The following is a 21,172-nucleotide window of genomic DNA, read 5'->3' on the forward strand; positions in this document are numbered from 1 at the left end:
AATGAATGGAAAATGGCACAGCCGCCCTGGAAAACAGTTTAGCAGTTACATACAAAACTAAACATGAAATTAGCATACAACCCAGCAATTGTATACATGGGCATTTATCCCAGAGAAACGGAAACAGGTCCACAAAAAAACCTGTGCACAAATATTCACAGCAGATTTATTTGTAATAATCAAAAACTGGAAATGACCCAAACGTCCATCAAGGGTGAACAGTTGAACTGTGGTCCATCCATACAGTTTACCACTCAGCAATAAACAGGAAGGAACTATTGATCCATGCAAGAACTTGGATGAATCTCCAGGAAATTATGCTGAATGAAAAAAGCCAATCCCAAAAGGTTACATACTGTATGATTCCATTTACATAATATTATTGAAATGACAAAATCATAGAGGTAGAGAACAGACTAGTGAATGCCAGGAGTTAAAGGGGTGGGGTGGGGAGGAAGGGAAGTGGGTGTGGCTATAAAAGGGCAACATGAGGGATCCAGGTGGTGATGGAAGTGTCCTGTATCTTTACTGCATCAACATCAACATCCCGGCTGTGATATCGTACTATAGGTTTGCAAGATGTTACCATTGGGGAAACGGGGTGAAAGGTATATGGGATCTCTCTGTATTATTTCTTACAGCTGCATGTGAATTTACAAAGTGAAAACAACTTCAAAGAGCAGAACAAAACACAAAGAAAGTGTCATGAATTGAAAGAATTCCAACATCATGTTCAAACATAAAGGCAAAATTTTACTGAATGTTAATACACATTAAGTAACAGGAGAAAAAAAATTTTTAATGATTTTAGAAGCCAGGGGTTCAGTGAATAATGGCTACTTAATAGTCACAAACATCATTTTTAAGTATTAGAAAGGTTTTAATATTCATCCGCAAAACGTAAAGAAACATTTTCAAAGCCTGGAACTGTTTCTACTATTGAGTTCTACATGGATCTCTTCATTCGCCACTACATGAGGAACTGAGCCAAAACCATCTCAAGCAATAAACGGTGCTCTGGTTGCCAAGAACATTACTAATTCACACTATTTAAACCATGTCACCAATAGCTCTTGTTTTATAGCATCCCATAAAGTTTTGACCCATTCACACACTTGAGAATTTGCGAGCCTCTTCCTTCCTCCTTTTGATATCACTTCAAAGTCTGTATCTGCTTGTCCCCTGTTTCCCTGTGAGTCCTTTAAGTGGATTTTCCATACTGTATCTCAAGGTTGTGACTGGCTGGATAAGTCTCCTGGTTAAGTCACAGCTGGCTAATGTAATCAATCGAAGCTCATCCCAGACTAACATGGCCAGTTACTTTAATAACCCTCTAGGACACACTAGACCACATGTCGGCAGTCTACAACTTAAATTCTTCCTTGTTCATCCAACCTGGGATGAACCAGGGATCCTTTCTTCTGATCTGGATATAGTGTTCTTTAAAAAATTAGAAGAAGTGGCAAATTTCATGCCATTAACAAAGCATGCTAATACAACTGTAAGATATAATTTCTCATGTCCAGAAGTTTTAATAGTGGACAATTAAACAAATTTTGCACTTTTGTAGTTGGGTTTGATGACACATTGAGCATCAGAGGGACTTAGGTCCCTAGTAATATTCATATATCCATATATATTAGTTACTATCTCACAGATTACCCCACAACTTAGCGACTGAAAGCAACAATAAACATGTATTACCTCACAGTTTTTGTGGATCAGGAATTCAGGAATGTCTTACCTAGGAGGTACTCTTTCAGGGTCCTTGATGTGGACCAAAGCCAATGCACAAAGGCAGTCAGGCAGGAGGAATTCCCTCTTACTCAGGGGAGCTCAGTGATTTTTGTGATACTCAGGCCTTCAACTGATTGGATGAGGCTCACCCACATTAGGGGGGACAATCTGCTTTACCCAGTCTATGGATTCAAATGTAAATCTTGTTCAAAAACACCCTCACAGAAAACATCCAGAATCATGTTTGACCAAGTATCTGGACACCCTATGGCACAGTTAAGTTAACGAATAAAATTAACCATCTCACCACTGTTTCTCTATTAATATGTTGACATTAATTATGACAATACTATCCCCTCCTAAGTATCTTACTTGCCCACCCCCCACCCACCCATCCATGGTAATGTATGAGTTCTCAAAGGCATCACCACCCTGCTCGTGATCACCTCCGATGCTTTTCTTTCCCCTGTCTCCACACCTCAAGTTTCCTTCCCACCACCACACACCCAAACACCCAGCCCTAACTCCTTGGTTTTGGTGAAATATTTAATATTATAAATATTTTAAATAGCAGATTATCATTATGCTTTCTCTTCTGGAATGAATGTTCTGTCTCAAGAATCCTTAGTTAACATTCACATGCTCATTTTCCAGTGATTCATGGTTTTCACTTTGATGTCATATCGCTAGCGTAAGACATTGTTCACAAGGGCCCAGAACTCTTCATCTTCTCTAGCTTGATTCAAGAGTTTTCTTTATATTATCCTCAGATAATGTACATGGTTATATTTCCAAGGCCCTATATAGCCAAAATGACAATACTTTGTTATGGAATATGAATTCCATTTTTCTCAATATAATTTACTTGGATAATAGAGGCTTTTTCCTTAATTATTATCTTCTATCTTCCAATGTTTTTGATGAAACATCTAATGCTAAATTCATTATTTTTTTCTTATGTATAACATGCTTTTTAATTTTTTTCTGAATGCTTATAGGTTTTCTTCACTTTATCAGGAAATTCTCTGGAATATGTTCAAAGACTTGTCTTGTTTTGTTCATTGTGCTTGAGACTCAGAGAGACCATTGACTATGCAAAGTCACATGTTTCTTCAGCAATGGGTGGTCTTCTTGCTCTAGCTCCTTAGTTACTACTTGTCAATCTGTCCCCTTTCTTCATTCCGGATTCCTACTATTTATGTTAGTCATCCTGGATCTGGTGCCTCTTATCTCCTCACTCATAATTTCTCACTGGCTCTCTGTCTGGCTCTGTTTTGTGAGAGGTTCATTCCACTCCATCTTTCAAACCAGAGGTACATTCAGGACTCAGTAAAGGTGATCCTTTTTTGATTTATCTACTGAAGTCTTAAATCAGAATTCATGCATTTTATTTTCATAAAGTCCTCTTTTCAAAGAGATGATGTGACCTCATCTCTTTGAAAGGTCTCCTCCTATTCTCACTAAAGTTCTCAAGTTATTCCATCAGTTCTGCCTCAAGATAAACCATTCATCTTGATTGACTTCCCTGACTTCCTTCTGAAGTCCTGAACCCCCCCCCCAAGTGAATTGTAATTCCCTTTGCCCACTCAAAGTTGTCACATGCCTTCAGGTTAGGTGGTAGGGAGCCCCCGATCAGAGGTGGCCTTGCTGTTTTAACAGCCAGAAGGGGTTATGCTCCAAACTGGGATTGGAGAGAGGGCTTTTCAAGTGCAGGGAGACCCCTCTCCCAGCAGCACATTTCAGCTCACAATTAAGACCCTTTGCCAAATTCAGGGCCAACCTATTCTGGTATCCCCTTGAAGGACCTCACGCATACAACCTTCCTCTCAGAGGGCCCCCTGGCTCTCCCTGGCTCCTCAGACTGCATAGGAAGTGGGACCCAGTTCCTGCTGACACCTCTGTCCTCCTGGCCCAGACTTCCCAGCAGGCCACCTCTGCTCCTGTTCCAACACACCTGCTAGCACATCTTTGGATCACAGTTCAGAGCTGTAGCAGTGAGGGGTGAGTTTAGTGTATGGATGGGGGTTGCAACTGTAGGAACTTGGTGAAGGAGTGAACCAATGAACAAGCACTTTGGGATCACAGTATTTATTTATTTGAGAGGAAATGGACCACTATCTCTCTTTTTATAAGGTGCTGGTGCATTTACCAGGAGCGTGCATGGGACAGAAGGTGCAGCTTACACCTGAGTCAGGGCCATCTCAGAAGCAACTCCAGAGATCCCAACTGGCTTCAGAGAATTGAGAAGGGCAGTGTATTGGTCAGCGCGGGCTGCTGTGACAAAAACAACAGACATTTATTTCTCATAGTTCTGGAGGCCGAAATCTGAGATCCCAGTGTCAGCAGGGCTGGTTCCCTCTGAGGTCTCTCTCCTTGGCTTGTAGACAGCTGTCTTCTCCCTGTGTCTTCACATGGTCTTTGCTCTGTGTGTGTCTGGGTCCTAATAACCTCTTTTTATAAGGACACCAGGTAGCTTGGATTGGGGCCCACCCTAATGACCTCATTTTAACTTAATTCACACTTTGAAAGCTTTATCTCAAATATAGTCAATATTCTGAGATATTGAGGGTTAGGAATATGAATTTTGGAGGATACAACTCAGCCCATAACAGGTGGTTGCCTCCCTCTGCTCTCCACTCCCTTGGATTCTGGAAAGACCTTCTAAAATCCTCCTTCCTTTATGTCTCACTCCAGGCACTAGATTGTTTTCCATTCATGGACCCAACCTCTCTGGTCTATGTTTCAGGATGTTCTACCATCCTATATCCTTTGCTACCACCAAACAGTCACATCTGTAGCCTGGAGAGCCTTCCCCGACCTTGGGTCACTCTGTGATTGAAGGACCATCTGGGGCTGGTATCTGTCTCCACTGTTTCAGAGACTGATTAATCTTGTGCTTCCCATGTGATTCCAGGCTGTGGACCCTCTGACACGCAGGAACCTCAGGGCAGACCACCCACCCTGAGTGCCTGTTTCCCCCACAAATCTACGCTGACCACGGGGAACATCACAAGGAAATCCCCAACTCAAGCCAGATATGAGCTGCAGTATTATCAATATTCATGCTGGCTGCATTCAGACAAGAGACTCTCAGGCAGACCCATGGACTAAACCACTTTCAGGCTGAAAACTCCAGCTTTGGATCAGCACCGGGATTCAGCATGGATGTTACTGCACCTGGGGCCACTTCATCAGACACCCATTGCAAAGATGCCTTCATGACCAAGAAGAGTAACTATAGACCAGGGCCTCCATCCCCAGCCAGAACTGCTGGCCACTTTCATTGAGGTTGGCAGACCATTTTTGGAGGATCCAGAGAACACTTGCTAGAGCTATCTAGTTCTTTAGAGGCAGTATAGGCTAGTATCGAAAACACACAATCTGGACTTTGCCTAGCTTTGAATGCTGACTCTCCCGGGTACTGGCTGTGTGACCTTGGGTACTTGACCTCTCTGGGCCTCAGTTTACTCTTTTGTGAAGTAGGAACAATAATAATACTTACCCTCTAAGGTAATTGGGAGGATTAAATGTAGCTATCTTTAGAAAGCATTTAAAGAGTGTCTAGTATGTAGTAAGTGTTCTACAAGTGTTTCCTGAAATTATTATTATGGTGCTTTTACCACTATTTAATACACACCTTGTGGAGTTGATCACTTGCCTCTAAACTATGCCCAGTCTTACGTTGCACTGTGGCCGATGCGGGCTGCCACTGCTGCTGTTTTAGCTGAACCACTCCTGGTGGAGGCCCTGACATCCAGTGATTCTCTTCTCTAACTCTGACATGACCCCCATCCCACCAACTCTCCCCACTGCATGCTTTGCTCAGGATGGAGTCTCACACACACAGCTGGACCTCTGCAGACACTCATAGACATGCCGACCAGCCCAGGTCTCCCCACTTTCCCAGGGAAGGGGGCATGGTACTCAAACAAATTGCGAGAATAGTATTTGAAGTGTCACTGAGAGGCTAGGGTGTGAAACAGAATGTTCTGATCTTACCTAGCTGAGGGTGTCCCGTAGACTGGTCTGGAAGTACATCTCTAACATTTGTCAAGCTACCTGGAAACTGGTTTGAACAGTCAGTGTGTGTATTTAAGTTGATTTCATTCTAGACACTTCATTACGGCAGCTGATAATCTCTTTTTAAAGGAAGCTTTCCTCTGAGGATTTTTAAGACACCTTATATCCATTAAAAACTCCTCCTGCACTACACCCCAGTATGGTATTTGCACGTGCCTGTTTTCGTGTGCACCCTTGATGATGGCAGGCAGAAATAGCAGGGAAGATTAAAATGCACATACATCCCTGGGATGGGGAGTCTTGATTTCTTCCTCCACCAAACTGTTATCTGGCAGCCAAGTCAGATTTAAGTCAGTTTCATTACATCCCCCCATTTCTATAAGCAAATTAGAGAAATTAGACAGCCCCCACTCCGACCCCAGCCTGAGTGAGAGGGCAGACCCAGGCTGGCAGCCTCAGGCCAGGTCCATCCAGGGAGGCTGGTACATCCCAGAAAATCTCCCCAGTCCCACTGGCTTTCAACTTCACCTGCAACATTCAGAAAAATGGAGATCGAACCACGTGACTCTGTTTTGTGGCAAGAAATTACACCAACTAGGCCAAGTAAATAGAAGAGTCGAGGCACCCACACACCCCCAGGAATGACATGTGTGACCCAGACACCCTTAAAGAGCTAGGATGACAGAAAGAAACCTCACAATTCAGATGAAAAACCTGACAGTAGACAAGTTTAAAAGGCATTCTCTAATAATCCAGAATATGGGAGAGAAGGAGGGCCATTAAAATGCTCTCTGCTCCCTTGGATCATCTCAGCTGCTCTTTCCATAAGCAGAAAGAAAAGCTCTTTGAAAAGGCAATGATTTGCTTAGAAAACATTCATTTAAAATGTCTTGCAATTATTGACACTCTCATCAGATCTTGGCAGGAGCACAATATCATTGTGTCCCCTGTGTGCCTGCCACGAGAAGAATCTCATTGGTTCGGAGGGAAAATAAAATGAAAGTCCAAGGGCACGATGCTTGAAATGCTGGTGATGGGAAGTTGACCGTCCCAGGGTTAAGGAAGCTGGTATCTATGTTGTCATCCACCTCCCAGCCCGCATCACGTCTCTCTCTCTTTCTCTCTCTCTCTGTCTCTCACACACACACACACACACACACACACACACACACACTTGAGCTCAGCTGGGCAGCCATCCAAATGATTCATATTAAATTCTAGCTATATTCAGCACAAAAGTCATCTAACATCAGAGGATCAAAGTTACATCAACTAACAAGCACTGGGGAATTGATAAGCAGCTAAAATTAGGTCATTGCATAGCAGCGGCTTTTGATGGATGAAGTGAAATTTAGCCGCAGGTTTGCTATTTAAAGATCTGTTACAGCATCCTTTCCTGTAGCCACAATGAACATACAGCAAAGTATCAGGCCTCTGATGAAACATTTAATCATCACTGTTCGCTCCACTGTCTGTGGCAGAGATTTACACGTTCCTTAAGAGCATAGTCAGCTCTCAGCCTGGGTCGCATAAATGAATGCATTTTAATTCCCACATCCAGAGCTTAACAGAGGCTATTTCTTCCTTCTCGGAGTAAATTCTGTAAAGTTATTTTAATCACTGTTTAAAAAAAAAAAAAGAAGGAAGAAACAACAGGTCCAAAATGGAGTCACTTGTGCTAAGACCCATGTCAGCAAACTGAGATTTAATACTTATGACTAAATGCAGTTTCAGCTTCTCCCAGGAATGTAACCTTTAACCAGTCAATCTGGGATTACCTGGTCAGCACTAGTGAGGTGACCTGCCCAACAGATCCCTTCTGTCCCCCATAGAAAGGTGACTTTGCCTGAAACAATCTACTCTTTGCTAGAAGTTTCCTCTTCCTGCCCCCTTCTACCTATAAAAACCTCATTTTGTTCAGGTCCTGAGAGCTCCTTTCTGTTCACTGAATGGGATGCTGCCTGATTCATGAATCATTGAATAAAGTCACTAAGATCTTTAAATTTCCTCAGTTGAATTTTTCTTTAACATCATTTTTAAAAGCATTCCATCCAACACTCCAAATCCTGACCCAGCTCAGTGTTTCAAAATTCTTCATCTACTTAAAACAAACACAACTCTTGATTGCCAAATGTATTTTTCAACTTGTCCCAGTTTCCTCATTTCTTTGTTTTTCTTTTTCCTTCCATTTTAGAAACATAAACCCTTCCAAAATGGCTCATTTCCCTCTCGTCTTTGGTTTGTTTCTATTTCTGGATGCATAGGATTGGGGATCCTGTTTAGTCAGATCTCAGTTAGCTGTGGCTGAGGCCCCAGCCTGTATGGCAGTCACTGGTTTTAGTTCTGCAACCCCAAGGCCACACCTGCAGCCAGAAGGGCCTCGGGTCAGTGTGTCCTCTCCAGGCAGCACTGGGTCAGGGGGCTGACTGCCCATCTAGCCCCTACCGTCCCCCAGGTCTAAGGGGGCTGCGACAGAGCCAGGCACACCCAATACCACCAATGGCACCAAGGGATTGTTGAGCCTCCCCAAGTACTGGACTCAAAGAGAAGGGCAGCAGTCACAAACACATCTGAGAAAGGAGAGAGGCTTCTGTGGACAAAGGCAAGTGCAGGGGGGCAGACTGGGCCCCTTTGGAAAGGCTTGGAGGACAGGCCACCCTTGCCATAGGATACAGGCTCCAGCCAGGCTTGGCAGGGCTCTGGCGGCTGCCTGGGCCCCAGGAGAGGCAGGGTATGGGGAAGGCTTGGGAAGGGAGCACACATCTCTGATGGCCCTGCAGTGGCCCATACAGCCAGAATTCCTTGGCACACCCAGGGAGGGGCTGCCCCTGGGATCCCTGGGCTGGAGGACAGAGCTGGGAGCCATCAGAAAGCAGTGGTCAAGTAGGGGCCCTCCTGGACCCACCCAAGTCACCGCTTCCGCGGTTCCTCCCAAGAGGGACACCCAGGATTCTCAAGCCTGCCCCTCCTGTCTGATGACCAATCACCATGGCAGTGATTATCTTGTCATCACAGAAATGTCACGATGCCTGACAATGACTTTTCATAGGCTAATTCTACACCTTGTGCTTCCCATTCTAGCCAAACTGTTGTGCTGGCTTTGTTGGGAAGATAAACTCAATCACTGCAAGGCTGTTCCCATTGTATTAACGGGGTGCTCTAAATGGAGTGGCTTCTGTAATCCTACAGGCATTCATCAGAGAGCCCACTGGAGGCGACAGGAGCGGGGTGTGCCATCACCCCCAGTTTGCGGTTTCTTGTGATGTGGCGGGGATGGGGTGGAGCTGTAGGGCCCAGACAGTGTGGGGGAGCACTCTTGGGAGGCCGGGCTGACACGGGGTAGGGGTGGGGAGGTCATGGGGTTGGAGTGGGGAGGGCTTCCTCAAGGTCAAATGAGAGAAGCAACACAAAAGACTTGATTTCAACCTCAAAGTGGTTGTTCTTGTCTGTTTCCACACTCTCCTTACAGAGCCACCCAGTGTGTCTGTCTTAGTTTGGGTTCTTCCAGGTAACATTCCAGGGCAGGCAGTCTATTTGGGGGTGGGGGTTATTCCCAGAGCACTGTGGGGTGTGAGGGGGACAGGAAGTGAGATGGTACAGAGAAGGCAGCAAGAATGTTGTCGTCACCATGATAAGTGAGCCCAGGCCCACTCAGGACCCTGGGATGCCAGTGTGGAACTCGAGGTGAGGTCCCTGGAGTGTGTGAAAGCTTCTCCCCTGGGCCACTGGTAGAGGCTGCTGGGTGCAGGAGGACCATTAACCTGCAGGCGTCCTGCCCTGCTGAACAGTCAGGCAAAGCAGCCCAAAGGCCAGAAACAGCCCAGCTGGGAGATGCAGGGATGGAGGATGGGAGTTAAGGGGCGTGCACATCCTGGTGGGAGTGGGGATATGAGAGGGTCATGCTGGCAGCACTGGCTACAACATCCAAGACTTCATTTTCAGGAATGCTATTTTTTTTTTTTTTTTTTTTTGGCCATGCCATGTAGCATGTGGGATCTTATTTCCCTGAAAAGGGATCTAACCCGGGCCCCCTGTGTTGGAAGAACATAGTCTTAACCACTGGACCACCGGAGATGTCCCCCAGGAGTGCTATTTTTAAGGCTTAGATTTGAACCCTGTGTCAGAAGAGATGGGAGCCAAAAACCTGATTAGAGTCAGGAGCTGTTTTCAGGGGTTAATTCAAAGGGACACTTCTATTCATGGTCACAATCCCAACCATATGTACCTTTACACACGGTAGGTGCTAAGATCACCCTGTGGGTGATGATGTGCCCTGGGTGGGTGCAGGCCCTTCAATCAGAGGGCCTATTTCCTGAGGCCAGTAAATTACACCCTATCAATTATACCCGGTGTCATTATTAATCACCTTTATCTATGTAATTTAGACTATTAGCCGACTGTATTTTCCAAAGAAGGCCACACCTGTAGGTACAACCATCCCACCAGCTCTTCTTACAATGTGACAATAGCCTCCTCTCAAGTGGTGTGGTCTATATTCCCTCCTATTATGGGTTGAACTGTGTTCCTCCAAAATTCATATGTTGAGGTCCTAACCCCCAGAACCTCAGAATGTAAACTTTTTTGGAGGTAGGGCCTTTAAAGGAGTGAGTAAGGTAAAATGAGGCCATTCGGTTGGGTCCTAATCCAATGTGGTCACTGGTGTCCTTATAAGAAGAGGAGATTAGGATACAGACATACAAAGAGGGAAGACCATGTAAGGACACAGGGAGAAGACAGCTATCTTCAAGCCAAGAAAAGAGGTCTCAGGAGAAACCAACCCTGCTCACACCTTGATCTTAGGCTTCCAGGCTTCAGAACTGTGAGACAATTAATGTCTGTTGGTTAAGCCAAGCCACTCAGTCTGTGGTATTTGTTATGGTAGCCTGAGCCAATTACTACGTGTCCCCTTGAGCCTGGGCAGACTTTGTAACTGCCTGACCAACAGAATGCAGTGGAAGTGACACTGTGTGACTTCCGAAACTAGATCAGAAAAAAGCAGTAGGGCTTCCATCGGGCTTTCTGTCTCTCCTGGATGCTTGCTCTCAGAACTCAGCCACCATGCAGTGAGGGGGCCCCAGCTAGCCTACATGAGGAGACCACATGGGAAAGAACTGAGGCCCCAGATGGCAGCTGGCACCAACCATCAGACACGTGTGAATGAGGCTTCAGGTGATCCCAGACCCCAAGCTCAGAGTCATTCAGTTGAGGTCCCAGACAGAGTGGAACAGACACAAGCCACACCTTCTGTGCCTTGTCTGAATTCCCACCCCACCAAATCCATGAGCATAGTAAAAGTTGTTTCACACCACTATATTATGGGCTCACTTGTTACATACTCAAGGTAACTGAAGCTGGCAAAAACAGGAGATACTGCAATTTTCATTTTGACAAAGAGAGAAATGAGATGAAGAGAAACTCAGATTCACATAGCTAGAAAATGGCAAAGCAACTTGGGTGAGTGATTTTGCTGTAAATGTAGAGTCATCAAGTGTGCATTTCAGGGAAGGAAACACGCTAAGCCATTGGGGCACAGAGATGGCCTTGAGGACACCCCTCCCTGCATGTGCCCCTAGGATGTCCACCTGCCATGAGCATTTTCCCCCAAAGGCTTTGTAAGTAAATCTGTTGCATAAATTCCTAAAGTGGCATATTTATTTAAAACTGTTAGATCATGCCACATCTCCCTGCAAAGAGATGGCAAGAATCAACATACCACTAACAGTGTCTGACTCCTGTGCCAGTTCAGTCTTGGCAACATTATTGGGTTTCTGATAATTGGAGAAGATTTTAGTCCTGTTATAATTACCTTTAAAACATTATATAATATACTTAAATGAGTATGGGTTGAATTATAATTTTGAAGCCTTATCATTTGTCCTCACGTTGTGAAAGGCAAGGAAAGCAGCATAATTATACCAGTTTCCTTTTCTTTCTCTCTCTCTCTCATCATCTCCAAATTCTTGCTAATTATATAATTATCTCTAAATGGTCATGCTAGAGCATTTGCATTCAGCTCCCACACACATCCAGCTTGCCTGAATTCCATGCTCATGACCACTTCTTTGCTGCCAGCTTCTGAATTTGGTGGCTTGCTTGGGGTCCACCTCAAGCTCCTCGTCAGCAGGGCTCCTGGTGAGACATTTCCTGATTCCTTGTTTGCTTGCTCTTTTCTTACTTCTATCTAGTTGACACTCTTCATATCATCACCTCTTCCCTTCAGGTTTTTTTTTTCTTTGAGAGCTTGTTTCACAGTGGCCATATATTTTCTAGTCTTTGAATTTCATGGAGAAACATGGGTTGGCTATGTTCTTTGGCTTTTAGCACAATTTTGTGTGTGTGTTCCTCACACATCTTTATCATCTCCTTCCCTTTTCCACCCTTGCTCAGGTTCTTTGCTGGTTCTTTTTTGATCATTAACAGTCCTCATTTGTGGTGTCATTCATGGTAGACCATTGTATCAGTTGAAGCTGAGGAATGGCGTTGGGGAAGGGACCAGTGGAGTGAAGCTTGGATTTGGGTCTTTGTGCCAAACACCACACCCTGGGGGCTGTCTTTACTCAGGAAGAGCTGGGGTTACCAATTCAAAAGATGTAAAGCCCTGCACCCTTGGCCTGCCCATGGCAGGTTCTGCCCCTGCCTCTGGCTGAGCAACCTACTGTGCAGACAACATTCGCCTCTCTTTCTGTCAGTCATTCTAGAGTCTGATAACAAAGGAAGCCTGGAGTTGACCAATTGACTCAAAGAGTTGACCAGGAAGCAGGTGGAAATCCTTCTTCCAGTTGGGCGATCTGAGTAGACTACAAACACGCACTATATTTTCTTTCATACGTGCCACAAATGCTTTCCATGATTTTGTGTCATTCCTTCTCCTGTTGCTAGAATGGCTTTGCTGAATGCTCTCCTGGGGAAAATCACTTAATTGTTTCAATTTTGCCAATTATCTACTTAAGGGTCACTGTTTGCTTCCTATGATATAGCAGCTTAACTAATTAAAAAGATTAACCTTGGGTGGAAATATAGCCTGAATTTATGCAAATTATATGAAACAGTGACATGCATGGAGGGATAAAGGAGAGCCTAAGGGACTTCTGGTCTGTGGAAGGCTGACAGCTCTTGAAAGCAACCTCCAGAGCTATTCTACTGGGACCAATGCTAGCTAATGTCCAGGTCCAGGGCAGTGTTCTGGCTCTGATTTCATGTGACCACCCCCTGGGGCATCTGGAACCCCAAATGGATCACAGCAAGACCTCAGGGGTGGGGCCACTGCTGGAACTTTCAACAGCTCCCCAGGGGGATTCCAGCGAGTGAATGAAGCTGAGAACCCCTGAATTGGACCAGAGTATGTAGCCTTTGTTTGTACTTTTTCCTGAAGTGAATTTAGAAGCAAATTCAGTTAGCGTCAAACACACTTGTCCCCTTCCAATCACAGGTGTTAATAAATAGTAACAAATCAGAGGAGAAAAGAATCTTATTTGGGAAGAGTCCTTAAAAGCTTCCTTTTTCTCTGCAGCCTCAGTGGTCCTCAACCTCAGCTTCTTCTGGACTTACTCTCAGGGCATTAAGAAATATGCATGCCCAGGACCTTCCCCCAGAGGTCCCGATTTAAGAGGTTTAGATGTGGTCTGGACCTTCCCCAGGGACTCCTACTCCCCATCCCCCAACTTTCTCTTGACCCAAGTGTGCAGGGGCGCCTCCAGGTTCCAAGTTGGTTCTAATAGCCCCATGGTTCCTTGGGCTATTTAGGATGGTCAGAACCAAGTGCACACAAGGACTGTTCAAAATTCAAATGTATCCATTCATTCAAATAGTCACTGAGGTCTTACTACATGCCCTGTACCGTAAGCTAGTTGGGGCAGAGCTGTGGGCAACAAAGACAAGTTCCCTGCCCCCCAGTCCTTATTCTCTTCTCTTCTCTTCTATATGACTATATTATAGTGCTCCCTGTATTCCTATAAACAAAATAATTGAAAATGATAAGACAAGTTATGAGTGAAGCAGAGTGTTGGGCATGCTCATTGCTACTGGGGTGTCACAGCTTCTAAGCCCTCTCAATAGTCAGAGCTAGAAGATAAATATACATACACTCACATAAATACCTATTTTTATTTATCTATCTGTATACGTATTAAAAGCCAAGAGTTAGTGCCAACATCTCCGATTCCCATCCAACACCCCCCGAGAGGCTTTCTTGCCTTGTAGTTGCAACTCCTCCAGGACAGCTCCCCTTACTTCACAGAGCTATCTCCAGCATCCTCTGGTGTAGTGACCCACTGTGCTGGGCTCACTTTCTGGGGTAACCTGGCCCTGTCTCCTCCCATTTGGGTTTGTACCTGATCCACTTGGACACCTGTGCCAGCACCTCTCTTCAGTAGGGGCCTGTCCTGCAAGGTCAGTTTGAGAGCTCAGAGGAGCTAGGCTGCCCAAGCCCTTTGGATCTTCCTTTTTTTTCCATTGAGATTAAATATGCACAACATAAAATTCACCATTTTAACCATTTTAAAGTGTACAATTCAGTGGGTTTTAGTCTATTTACAATGTCGGGCAACAATTACCACTATCTAATTTCAGAATCTTTTCATCACCCCAAAAGGAAACCCTCTACCCAGCAAGCAGCCTCTTTGGTCCTGCTGGTAGAGCTTATACACAGCACTCACCTGGGGTGATCTCAGGTAGGCCCATGCACTCACTCATACGATAGTATCTGCTGTTCTCAATGCCTGACCATGCTCTCCAGGGACCACTTTCTAGACTATTTGGATTCCCCTATTTTGGATCCTTAGATCCTTCCCCTCTCTTTCCTCCTTATTCCACCCACACAGATGCCAATGCCGTGGTCTCTGGTTGTTGGTGGTTTACCACTGCCCACTTGTTTGGGGGACTCGTGAGGATACCTTGTCAGCTGGTTTTGTTGCCCATGTTGTCCATGGAATTTGGGGTTTGCTATCCGGTTGTTCTCTTTTGAGTGTGTGTTGGTGGGGGCTGGAGAAGAGTCCTGAAGAGAGCAGAGCCAGCCTCTAAGAATTGTTTGATGAATCACCTCTCTGAGTTTCCTACCACCCCTGAGCCACAGGGGTTTGGATTTCACCTGGCGCCTCTCCTGGGAAATGATTTAAGTCATTACGAAAAGGTCAAGTTGTTTTCAGAAAACTGTTTTAAGACGAGAAGGGAAGTATAATATGGCTTATGTTCCTAAAATGCTCAATTTTTAAATGCAATTTAATGCTACCTAGAACTTTAATCTATATGCAGCTATTCAGTCTCCAATGACCTGAATAAATGTATGTATGTGTCTGTAGCTGAAATGCAGGGTTTGAGGGTTGAGTTTTAAGGCTGTTATTTATCAAATATTAAGTTCTGTCACGAGTTCTTTCTTCCTTTGACCGTGCTAGCAGGCAGATGACATCCCATGTTTGTAAAGGGGTGTTTGTGTTTGAACGAGAGGCATCACACACTTGGTCCTAAGTCATAGACTAACACTGGGTGAGCACAGACTAGGGCTCAGGGCAGGAGCAAGCAGTTCCCTGCCTCTGTTGCTAGGACTACGAGATCACATAGAAAATGCAAGAACTAATGCTCCTCTTGTATTTAGTGTTTTGTCTTGTTTTGTTTTGTTAAGATTTCCCTGCTTCTCTTTCCTGGTGACACTGCATCTTACCTGCCCTTGGGCAGTCCTTCCACCAACCATTCTGGTGATGAGGTTTGCTAGCTCAGTTACATTATGCCACATTCCCAAAAGAGCTTTCTGAGTACAGATGGATTGGCTCTGAGCATCAGATTGTCAAGCCTCAAGTCACCCTCAAATTCTCAGGTAACCTACATTCTTCCTGCATTTCTGAAACATTATTGGGCAAAGAACTCAGAGCTCCATTTGTCACCAGGTACAAGCCTTTGCAAATGTGACAGCTCTAAAATTACATCAAGAGCTGGTCAAGGGGTCTGCCCACTGTACCCAAGCACAGACTAAGCCAAGGACATCCGCACCCAGAAAAGCTCCACTTAGAAACACAGGAGTAAGAACAATACAGAGAATGAGGTAAAGCACTCTCAAAAACAATGAGATATTTTACAGTAAAATATTTGTGGTGAATGAATATAAAGAGAAACCTATATCAGAGATTGAAGGGAACAGCTCAGAGAGGCAAATAGACAAGTCACTCCCCATCAGGATGCAAAGAGGTAGAGAAAGAGCAGGGTTAGCCTGTGAAATCTTCTTGTGATTTCACAAAAATTTGCTGCCTGGACACATTTTGCCTGTTCGTAGAAAATCAGAGATCTGAGCAGGCAACTATTTAGGGGATGGAGTATACTGAAATCTACATCAGGGTGGATGGATATGGACAGATGGATGGACTGATAGACAGGATGAGTGGATGGATGGGTGGGGAGACAGATGGGTAGATGGATGGAAGGATTGTTTTGTGTTAAAGCAGATATAGCAAAATGTTAACTGCACAATCTGAGTTGTAAGAATATTGGTGGTCCCTATACAATTCTTTTAACTTTTCTATATGTTTGAAAATTTTTATAATAAAATGTCAGAGAGAAAACCTATGGCTGAGTGTCCCTCATGGGTTCGTTTCTTGACAGACCCAAGGAGCTCGTGAAAAAGTAAAACTCCTGAACCTCACCAGGCCCACATCTGAGTTTCTGGGAATGAGGCCTAGGAGACTGTATTTCCAAAGCTCTCCTGGGGGGTTCTTGTCAACCTGGGGTTTTAAAAACACCATAGAGAAGTCACCTCGGGGAAAGTTCATCACAGCGTAACCAGGCACAGCTCTACTTCTCGCCACATGAGCCTACGGCAACTGCATCGAACAGTGGCTGCAGGTCTGACACTCTGACCGCAGGGCTGGAATCCAGGTCACCAGGCTCCAGAGCAGTAGAACCACTGTCATACTGTCTTAACTCCTGCGGGTATTTCTGGAGTCACTTCTCACATAAATGACTTGCTCTCACATCTTCATCTCAGGAATCAGGAAAGACGGAATCAGACGCGGTTCCAACAGCATTCCCTGGAAAGGAAATGGGAAGGAGGCTGAGGGGGGAGCCAAGAACACCAGAGGGAAAATGAAGGGAGTGGTGCCCGCAAGCCACAGAAGGACGGGGTGGCAGGCCATGGGGGGCCTGCAGTGAGGCTAGCAGAGGAGGACATGGAGTCCTTGCAGGCCTCATCAATGACGGGACAGCGGTCCTGGTGGAGAAGGCCCACGGAAACACAGGCAGCTCTTGAGAGAAGTCCAACCGATGACCAAGGGAGGGAGAGGCGGCAGCTGCAGGGATGTGCGGGGTCAAGGGAGGACACTTCAAGTTCAAGTTGCAAAGACACAAGTGGAATGGCAGCTGGGGTGGGGTTGGGTGAATCCCCAAGAGAGAGAATCATCATCAGTGGAGAAGGTGGGAGATGTGGGGTCCAGAGATTAGGCAACGTGGGGACCACAGTGCAGACAGCAGGTCTGGGAAGTTGACACGAGGAGTTTCCCCCGTACGTGAACATAGCCCTACATTCATGGTCTGTCTGCTCAGATCCCATGGGACACAGGTTCTGGCCTCATGATTCTACAGATGTTGTGAGGAAGGCGGGATTCAGCCCCATGTTTGGAAGACTAGGGGGCTGAGGCGGTTAAGGATTTGGGCACAATCATGCAGCACTGACCAGGGGCAGCCCAGGTCTGACCCTGCCAGCCCCAAAGGCACGTCTGTGGGACTCATAGATGGACCATTGGACTTGACATACAATCTTGCCATGTGGGAGCTGTGTGACTTTGGGTCGGTCACCTCAACTTCTCTGGGCCTCAGTTTCCTCCCCTGATAGGGTTAACAGGAAGAACCAACCAGAGGACACAAGCCTGCGTGCTTTCACTTCAACAAATATTGATTCATCCATATCACTTCAACAAATAAGAACTGAGGGCCTCGAGGGCTGTGCCGAGTGTCTGGCATGGAGCCACCTATCCCACAAACCTAGACAGCCTGGTCCCTGCCATGAAGAGTGTGGCTTAGAGGGGGAAAGACATGCACTCACAACCTGTGGTCCAATGAGGGCCAGTGGCCAAGGGCCACCCAGGGTGGTCCCAAGATCAGAAGGAACCAAATGACCCGCCTGAAGATGGGGGCGTTAGGAAAGGGATTCTTTCAGTTATCTATATCTACAACAAAGCACCCCAACACTTAGTGGCTTAACCTATGGGTTATTTATTTGTGATACCAATGATTGTTTCTTATTCTCTCTCACTGTCCTGGAGTTTGATTGCAGTCAGCTCGGCAGTTCTTGGGCAGATGCAACCACTTGGTGGCTGAGTCTGGGCTCACCCAAGGATCCCTCAGGCACCCATCTGTGGTGAATGTGGGCTGTCAGCCGGTCTTCCTCTGGGGCGATTGCCTGGAGCACTGCACCTGGCCTCACCGTGTGCCCTGGGCTCCCTCAGAGAATGGTGGCTGGATTCCAAGAGCAAGCATCCCAAGAGACAAGAAGGAGATGCTACCTAACGTTTCATGCCCTCACCTCGGCAGCAACGTAGGTCATTTCCAGTGTCTCTACTTTCTGGCCAGTCATTAAGACCAGCCCAGATTCAAGGGGACAGACAGAGCCCACCACTCCAGAGAAGGAGTGTCCACACCATATAACAAAAAGAGCACTGGGTTGGGGGTGGTGTGACAGCCATTCTTGGAAAACACAACCTCCCCCAGGGAGGGTGGCAGGGCAGGTGTCCCCTGAAGATGACCCTGGTCAGCATTGGAAGGATGAGTAGGTGTCTCCATGGAGAAGGAGCCACACCAGCCCGGTCAGGGCAGCTGAACAGCAGGTGTGTTGAGGAAGCTGACAGAGCCCAAAGGGCTGGGAGGGGAGGAGAGTAGACACATGTGGCCATGGACACTTTGCAAATGGAGGCAGTCAAGGCTCGCTGCACTGGAGCACATGTCATGTCTGCATGTCCATCTCCCTGGGGACATCGCTGGGACAGGACCCCAACACTCCAGCCCAGTCCATATGCAGCCACCTGCCACACGGGGCTTTGAGCGTTGAGAAGTGGCCACTCGGACCTGAGATGTGCTCTGAGGGTAATATGCATCCCGGATTTGGAACACTTAGTACAAAAAGGCATGTAAAATATTTCATGAATGATCTTTTATATCGATGACATGATAAAATGATAATAGTTTATATATATCGGGTTAAAAATAATATTTATTAAAATTAATTTCATTTGTTTCTTTTTTTAGCATGGCTACTAAAAAAGTGGCTCACATTATATTTCTGTTGGACAGAGCTGCTCAGTCATCAGAACACCAAGCTGTCACCTCCCTGTGCATTTGCTCATGGTGGTTCCCCTGCCCGGGCATCCCCCTCCACACTCCCAGTCACTGCAAATCCTGCTTCCTTCCACGCTGCCTTCCAGAAGTCCTGCCAGGCTTCTCCCCAGTGCCAAAATTGAGCCTTGCCAAGCTTTGTCTTCAGACCACCTTACTCCTGTTTGGGGCCTGATGGATCTCCTTAAATTGATCCCTGCCTCAGGTTTATATACAATAAGAACATTGTTTAATGGGCTAAAATGAGGTTAATAAGAACTCTGGTTTCCACTGGCCTCTTTCTCAGGAGAACTCAAATTCTGTGGCAACGATCAACACTGCAACAGATAAATACAGGGCTTCAGCAGAGCCTCCTGCACTCATAAACACTGGTAATTCAGGCCCTGGGCAGTGGTAAAGCAGCTGCATGCAGTACATTTCTTATTCCAAAGCCTTGGAAAATAAGAGGAAAACAGAGAGAGAATACCATCAACCTCTCAGCAGAGAGACCACAACTTGCCCGATTACCAGAATGAATGCAAATTGTTGTCTCTCATACCTGCAACCTACAATTCCAACATCAAATGTGTAAGGACTTGCCCCATGATTTCTTTTCAAAATACATCCATCATCTGGAACCATATTTCTTTTCCTGGATTGGTTTTCAACGGGGGAATGTACGTTTCTAGCACTGGTAGAAAGGGTTAGTTTTCTGATCCTTTCGTGGTCCACAGTGTTATTTTCCCCCTAATTAACATTTATGCAGACATTTCTCCTGCTAGCTCTCAGCCTAGAAATGATTTATTTTTGGAAAGCTCAAAAATATATTCATTCAGACTTTTTCTCCCCCCTAGTAAGGAATGCAATAGAGGAGAAAGACAATTGGATGCCCTTGGCTCACTCAAAAACTTTAAGAATTTAAACCATCTCCACCAGGCATGGAAAGTGCTCGTTGATGAGGAGCGTGATAAGCAAGAAAAGATCTAAATACACAAAACATGTCCACAGAGGGCCCGAGGGGGCTGTATGACATATACATACAGACACTCAAATATAGACTTCAGCAAGAATAGATACTCTGTCCAAATACAGCTAGCCAATAAATATATGTGGGATCACAGCCACCACTATTTTGAAACTCATAATGGGCCTGCATCTAACAAGCAGTTCAGGTGGAGGTACGGGAGCCAGGGAAGACGGCTGGCTGTGACTCAGGAGCTGCTGGTGTTGCTGACAAAGAATCCCCCGGGCCGGTGCTAAGGGACTCGCATTACCTCATTCAGTCCCTGCCATTTCTGGGAGGTGAGAGTTATGACAGTTAGATTAGCAGCAGTGGCAGGGCTGGGATCTAGACCTGTGTCATCCAGCTCTGAGCACGTGCTCTCACCATTGAACAGACCTCCTCTCAAAGAAAAACAAAGGAAATCATTCATTCATTCATTTATTCATTTGTTTTCTTTGCAAATATTCACTGACCACATGCTGGAAAAATTCCTTATTGGTCCCTGATTTTAAAAAATTAGTAACTGTGGACCCAATTTGTGGCTTCCTTGGAAGACAAAGTGTGTAGAGGAAGGTTCCTGACATGTAGTCAACACCCCACTTCCCTGCAGACACTGAGAGCCCTCCCACCTCCTTTCCCTCTCTCTAGAATTGAGGAGCTACCTGGTCCAGGGAAAGATTATTCACTGTATGAACAGCAGCAGGGCATTGAGGTCACCAAGACAGGTTTCCACAAAGCACAACGCCAACTTTTCCTGCAGAGAATAACACCAAAGTGCCAAATCATTGAGCAGGAAAGTTAAGTACCAGCGGTAAAAACAAGAAGAAGAAGAAATGACATTGGCTGAAGATTCACTTTGTCAAGCTCCGGGCTGAGCACGGTTCATTTTCTGAACTTTACATCATAGGGACTATCATCTTTTCCCTGTGTTATGCTGAGGAAATTAGGGCTTTGAGAGTTAACACACAAGGTCTTTCAGATCGGGGTCCACACGCAGCATCAGCGCTGTATACGATTCTGTACCAGGCAGCTGGTCCAGGTACCTCAGGGAAGAGGTCAAAGGATGCTGATGCCCCCGTACAACCTGAATCTTGGAATGGCCCCATTACTTCTCCCACAGGCAAT

This window comes from Balaenoptera ricei, chromosome 6 (assembly GCF_028023285.1).
Source record: "Balaenoptera ricei isolate mBalRic1 chromosome 6, mBalRic1.hap2, whole genome shotgun sequence".
Lineage (NCBI taxonomy): Eukaryota > Metazoa > Chordata > Mammalia > Artiodactyla > Balaenopteridae > Balaenoptera > Balaenoptera ricei.